Source organism: Bidens hawaiensis, unplaced genomic scaffold (assembly GCF_021521415.1).
Source record: "Bidens hawaiensis isolate Kalapana, Puna unplaced genomic scaffold, B.hawaiensis_p1.1 tig00031541_1, whole genome shotgun sequence".
NCBI classification, from domain to species: domain Eukaryota; kingdom Viridiplantae; phylum Streptophyta; class Magnoliopsida; order Asterales; family Asteraceae; genus Bidens; species Bidens hawaiensis.
In genome coordinates, this window is record NW_027495342.1 from 217372 (window position 1) to 224438 (window position 7067).

Genomic DNA, 7067 nt, shown 5'->3' on the forward strand with positions numbered 1-7067 from the left:
GCAAGATCAACATCGGGTTATTTCACTCTGGTTGGTGGAAATTTAGTTACATGGAGAAGCAAAAAACAGAAGGTCGTTGCATTATCTAGTGCCGAAGCGGAATTCTGAGGAATTGCACGGGGTGTGGCAGAGGTTCTATGGATACGTAAACTTATGACAGAAATCGGGTTTCTTCAAACCGAAGCTAGTAGAATCATGTGTGACAACAAAGCCGCAATACAAATTTCAAAAATCTTGTTCAACACGATCGTACAAAGCATGTGGAGGTCGATAGAAACATCATCAAAGAAAAACTTGAAGCGGGGATTACAGAACTTCCATTTGTCCGATCAGAAGACCAACTTGCAGACATTTTAACCAAAGCCGTCAATGGAAGAATATTCAACAATTGTCTTGGCAAGTTGAGGATTGGAGATCCGACTACTCAACTTGAGGGGGACTGTTAGAAATTGTAACAAAATAATTAAAGGAATATTGCAAGGGATCAGTTTCCATCATTTCCCCATTTAAAAGATCTCAACATATATTGACATATATTGACAGCTTGCTTCCAACCGTTGCTGGGCTACAATCAAGGAATAGCATATTCCTTTTATTTTTTATTTCCTTTGTTAAGGGTCAAACCTTCAATTGTATTTAAATATCCTTCTTTTATACTTTTGGTAGTATGTAATCAAAATATAGAATACATCAGTCAATAATAATAATCAAATTCCTCTGTACCACTTTGAAACAACTCAAAACACATATTTAAATAAATATTAACCCATACTAGATTAGGCTTTTATATATAAACCTTTTTTTAATATTATTATTATTATTATTATTATTATTATTATTACTATTTTCTGCAAATTTGCTTTTCATTTATTACTTTTTTTTTGTTTGTGTTAGTGACATTAACGTATCCATGGGCAGTGGCGGACCCAGGATTTTTTGCCAATGGGGTCCCATATTTTCGGTGTTCAAATTTTTCGGGTCGGTCGTTGTTCAGGTCGGGTCGAGGCGAAGAACATAATAAAAAACAATATCATAATAAAACTTTCTTTTCAATCATCACTACCTGAACGGGTCAAAATGGGTCGGGTTGACACATAAACACTTTGTTTTCCCTTTCTTAAACATTTTTGAGATAGAACCTAGATCCACCCTTTCATAAGCATGTGTTGAAAACCATTAACTTAAACTAGTGAAAAATAAAACTTATATTTTAAAGTATTTGAATGTTTCTAAAGAAAACCATGCATAAAGTTGAAAACAATGATATGTATTTTAGAGGTGTTTGAATGTTTCCAAAGTTATCATTGCAACATTAGCAATCAAATGATTGATTAACACTAAAAATTAACACAAAAAACCAAAAACTGAGCCTTGTAAGACTTGAACCCATGACCTTTCAAAGATAAAACAAGGGACTTTCCACCAGACCACATCAACATTAATAGTATGGGTTCCAAGTATTAAATCTTATGGGGTCCTCAAAAAATTTAATATACCGCTTCTAATAAATTTTTAAAAAACATTGGTGTCCCGGGACCCCGATCCACACTATGTGGGTCCGCCCCTGTCCATGGGTGCTGGCCATTCACAAATTTCTATTGTCTGAATAATCTCTTTCACCTTCCATCTTTTTCTGCAACTGTAAATTAAATCATTGCAGATTCATAGATTGTTGTACTTTCAGTAACAAAAAATACTTGGCATGCAATACTAATATTATTGATAGCATGTTCATCATGTATCCAATTATTCTTATACAAGCATATAACTACTCATAAAACATAATTTAATTAACCGGCCTCGTGATCACTAATCGTTAGCGAATGGAAATGAAAATTTGAAGTACGTAACACATCGACACATATGTTTAAATTGATATAACTCGCCTGGAAATCGAAAAAAATATTGAATATTTTTTTTAGGTTTCATGAGCTATAGCCACAAGAGAGTGCCATTAGTAGGATTGCAGCTTCTCTTTCATCTTGTGGCAACACATGGTTATAAAGTGTCAAGTACTTCTTGCTTAGGCTTACAAGAAACTCCTCCACACAATTCTTTCTTACGGGTGAAGACGCTGGTGGTGACGGTGGTGGTGATGGAATGGTAGTAGTAGTGGTAGTGGTAGTGGTAGTGGTGATAATTTGCTTGGAGTATTGCCTTTTCTTGTACTTTGTAGCATGCACTTTATTTGGTTTTTTAATATTTTTGTGTTGAGTTTTCATAACCTTGATTGGTGCGGTGAACTGATCATTGAAAATAGAGCTATTGCCTTTTTCTGTTGCTGCTGCTGCTGCCGCAGCGACAGCCAACACTCTTCTTGCCTTCCTTTGTCTGATTCCACAAGCATTGCAAAGTGACTACACGTAAAAATAGTGATTTGTGAGATCACAAAAAAATTACGATTATTTTATATGCCTTATATATTAGCAGAGTTTATTATCTATTACAGTTATTATTATTTACCTATAAGTTTGTTTTGTTAGTTACTAATCTATATTTAGTTTGAATATCAGGATATTAAAAGGAAAATGGTATATAACTTAGGACCTCTAGGTCCGCTTCGCCATAGAGGCGTCTTAGTAGTGTTGCAATCCGAACAAACCCTAATTGGTATGTTGTTTGAGGAAGTAATATTGCTTGAATTGTCGGTTTCTTCCATTGGTGAAGACGATAGTTTATGTTCTTCGAGCTTCGCTATTTCGGTACTAGTGGAACTATGGGTGTTTAGATTCAATGGATGATCAGATTTCTTCATTTTAAGCATCACCCTCATCTTGGAAGACATCCACTTCACTTGATGTAGATTAGTATTCATATCATTCTCAATTCCATGATCATTGTATGCTTGTGATCCAAAATTATCACCCTACAAATGATCAAGAGACAGTGATCAACCATCAAACCTTAAATTATATGATCATTTCAAAACAAAATCTTGATATGCCATCAAAGAGCATCAAGAATCAAGATGAACTCTTTTTTATCCATCTATATATTAAAAAATATTCACAACTTATTATTATATAATTAACATAATTAGAATATTTGATCTAATAATTACTTTTCTTTGTAATTATCGTCACTATACCGCTATAAATAGTTGATCAATAGTTCTATACTGAAGTATTACGCATGATCGATCAAGTTCACATACCTCGTGTTGATATTGTGGAGACTCTAAATCTCTATTGAAGATCCCATTTTGATTATTTGAGTTCAAGAACATACGTGTTGTGAGCGATTCAGAAGACGACGAAGAGATCGAGATATAGGGGACAAGAACTGGTGGGAGTGAAGGTGATCTTCATAGTGATCAGTTGGGTATGATGAATAAGTGTTAGAAGATGAGTTAAAGAAGATTGGAGTTATAGTAAACTGATCAAATGATGCAAGAAAAATGATAGATTTGCAAATAGGAATGACAAGCAAATAAAACCTATATGGGCTATATGGATGATTGAATTCTTTGCTAGTTGTGTTGCATATGCCCATCACGTGACTTGAAGGCAAACTACACAAATGATCATAAATATCATAGGTGTGTAACCCGGTTCGTTCGATAACTGATAATATTGAGTTGAGACTTGAGACTTGGATCAATAAAGGTATTTAAATGTTACATCCCCCCCCCCCCCCCCAAAAAAAAAAAAAAAACAAGAGTAAATATTAAAGTCTTACAATATTTCCAAAGTCAAAATCACACCACCTTATATCCCACGATATGGCCAAACGTTTCTATCTATTGATTCCGAACAAGCAAACCCAAACCCATAGAAAGCTTAACGCTTTGATTTCCCCAACCACATAATATAAGCAGGCCAGATACCTTTCGAATTCCACCGAATTTTGTGTCTTCCATACACACCAAAGCTTTGTCAAACAAATTGACAGGGTGGTGTACCAGTGCAAGTCTAGTATATCCTGGTATATAGTTAAATTAACCGTTATCTTTGTAAAATTTATAATTAGAAAAACTATAAATTAGTTTTATAATTAAACTATATTATTAGGCCTGCAAAGGAACCAATCCTTCATGAACAGTTCGGCAATAAACTCATTTAAGTTAGTTTATTTAATAAATGAACAAATATGAAAAAAAATTATTTGTTCATTTACCTAAACGAACGAACATAGGTTTTGTTCATTTATTTATATTCATGAATGTCTGTTTATGTTTGTTTATTTAATTACCTCTGTTTATATTTGTTCGTTATGTTCCCTTAGATTTTAATTAATACGTAAGCAGTTATAGTTATATAAATGTAACCATAAAAGGGGCTCGTTTAAATTGTGTGTGTGTGTGTGTATTTGGTTATGCTTGGTCAATTATGTTCATTTGTGTTTATTTAAGGTTTTTTTTTTCGTCTGTGTTTATGTAAGTTTGTGAAATGTTCGTTTAGGTTTGTAAATTAACGAACATGAACATAGCCGGTTTCCTTAGTGAAAAAACGTAAACACAAACATTTGTTCGATTATATCTTGTTTTCGATTAAAATTTAATAAACGGACACGAACATGCCCCTTTTTTTGTTTGTTCGGTTCGTTTTGAGGCTTATATATTACCAAGGGTCCACTAGGGAAGCCCTAAAATAATTGCTGCAATCGACAAACAAATCTCCAAAAATGTTAGGACCCAAAAAATGGCTGGTCTCATGACTCATGATGGACACACAATTTAAGCCTTTAAATTTTGAAAAAGTATACATCTGGAAAAAATAAATTTGTAGCCATATATGCATCCTTGTGACAGGCTACCACATGATCAGCATATCATGTTTTTTTGGCAACAAAGGACCTAGATCTACTAAATTTGTTTTGTACGTGCAGGCATATACGTATACGAGAAAGATCAAATAAATTTAATTTAGAGGAAATAAAATTACTTAATACATTAATAAAGCTTGTTTTAATAGTTGTGTATATTAGGTTACTAATATCTTTAGTGTACATAAAACCTTTAAAATTTTATAACTGATGACGTAAAGCATGATTTTTATAAACTTATAAACAAAATTTTAAAGCGTGATTTTATTAAGATAACAATTTCATTGTATATTTTAAGATTTTTCATGTAAATTATTCATTGCATAATTATTATTATTGTGTTGTTTTTTATTGAAAAAATCCGTGTAATACACATGTCTCAATTTAATATAATCTATTTTGTTCTAAAATTAAGATATTTATGAAGGTGTATCAGTTAAATATACAATAAATGATCCATGCATATATAATATACTATCTTTCCTCTTTAGAAGAGAACAAAAGAATTGTATTTGAGACGATTTGGTGCAGATAAAGGGAAATCATAACATGCAAGGATACATTTTATAATTTAAAATTATTTGACTCAAAATTTGAATACTTAAATAATTATTATAAATATAAAGAGCAGAATCACATAGATACCAATGTTGATATATTTTTAAGGTTATATTTTGTAACATATTATATTTTGTACACACTATACAACATATTCGAAATCATGCTTAAAACACACTTTTGAAAATCATGCAAATTTAGAAAAAATCAGACATATACTAAGCCCGAGATGATTGTTTTTTGCTATAATAATTATAAGGTCGGTCCTATTTTTTGATGGGTCGCTCATAGGATCCGTAACTTTATTAATTTCGATCAAGGAATGATTTCTTTCGTACTCGCTATGTTATAGTCGATCTCATTGTTTATAAAGTGAGATATGGAGATAAGGTATTGCATGGGAAGATGAATTCCCATGATCATAAAATAGTATAGTACGTATATGCCAAAATCAATGCCAACGCAGGCTTGTGACAAGATTACAACATCAACCACCTCCTCTTTCACCGTCACACACCCCCCACACCCACCTATAATTATATATGCCAATCTCTCATCACATTGTTATTCTTTTTGTCACATGAACTCTAAAGCTTCATATAAGTTTGCATGGACCCTGTCTAACCAAAAATATCAACCTAACACATGCAACTTATTTATGGGACTTGTTTTACCTCTCTAAAAGTTTAAGTGTTACATCATTAGAAATCATATTAAACAATTATTGCCAAAAAGGCCCAAAAACACAGTTTAAGACTTTTAAGTGTTACAACTTCAATTAGAAAACTCCTATTGATCAGTCAAATTATGATTTTAACATATTGGCAAATTAAATTTTAAGCTCACCTTTTTTTGAGTTAACTGATAATAACCTCATCTCAAAAAAATTCTTGCCGCCCGGTCTCATCTTTCGTCATATTTTATTTTTTCATTGGACCCCGTTAAAAGAAATTACTCTGTTAAGTTTTTTTTTGAATTCCAAATTGATATTTTAAGGCTTTTGGTTGATATGAGTCAATTGATGTAAAACTTGCCTCAAACCGGTGCTACAAACGACGAAATGATCATTCAATTCGAGTGTATAAACTTTTAAATATATAAATCAAGTCGTTTAATTTGGAGCACCGTTTCAAGATGAGTTTTATATTAATCGGCTCGTATCTTCCTTCCGGTCAAATCCTTAAAACATCAGTTTGAAGTTCAATAAGTTTTTAATGAGGATCCAATGAGAAAAATCTGAAAAAAACAGGGATGAAAGATGAGAATAGTGGCAAAAAAATTTTGAGACGATATTATTATCAGGAAACTACTAAAGATTGAGACTATTAAAATTCAATTTGCCAAGCAAATTTATAACATATTTAACATATTACTACAATTTATGTTATACGTATACCATAAAATTGAGAACTTACTTAACTTTAACTAGAGTAGTGCTATATAATTTTAAAAAAATGATTTCTTAAAAGTCAATATAATGTGCATATATACATGCATACTTATAAACATACGATACATTATTATTTACATACATTACTTACTTATTAACAATTATTACGTAATACTATGCGTAATTGTTTATATAGGTTCCGTAATATTGTGAGTAGTTATTTATGTATGGCACATATATATACAGACGCACATACTCTTTACCTCAAGACAAGTGTCATTAATTTTATAGTTTCCTACATTCATAGGTCAAAAACGCTTTAGTAATAACCTCCCTATATTTATATAAATAAAAG

General features: G+C 31.8%; 1 pseudogene; it reads right to left on the bottom strand.

Annotated features, from left to right (window-relative positions):
• Nucleotides 1-2509: 2509 nt before the first annotated feature.
• Nucleotides 2510-3492, bottom strand: LOC143582383 (uncharacterized; annotated as a pseudogene).
• Between the last annotated feature and the right edge of the window lie 3575 nt (nt 3493-7067).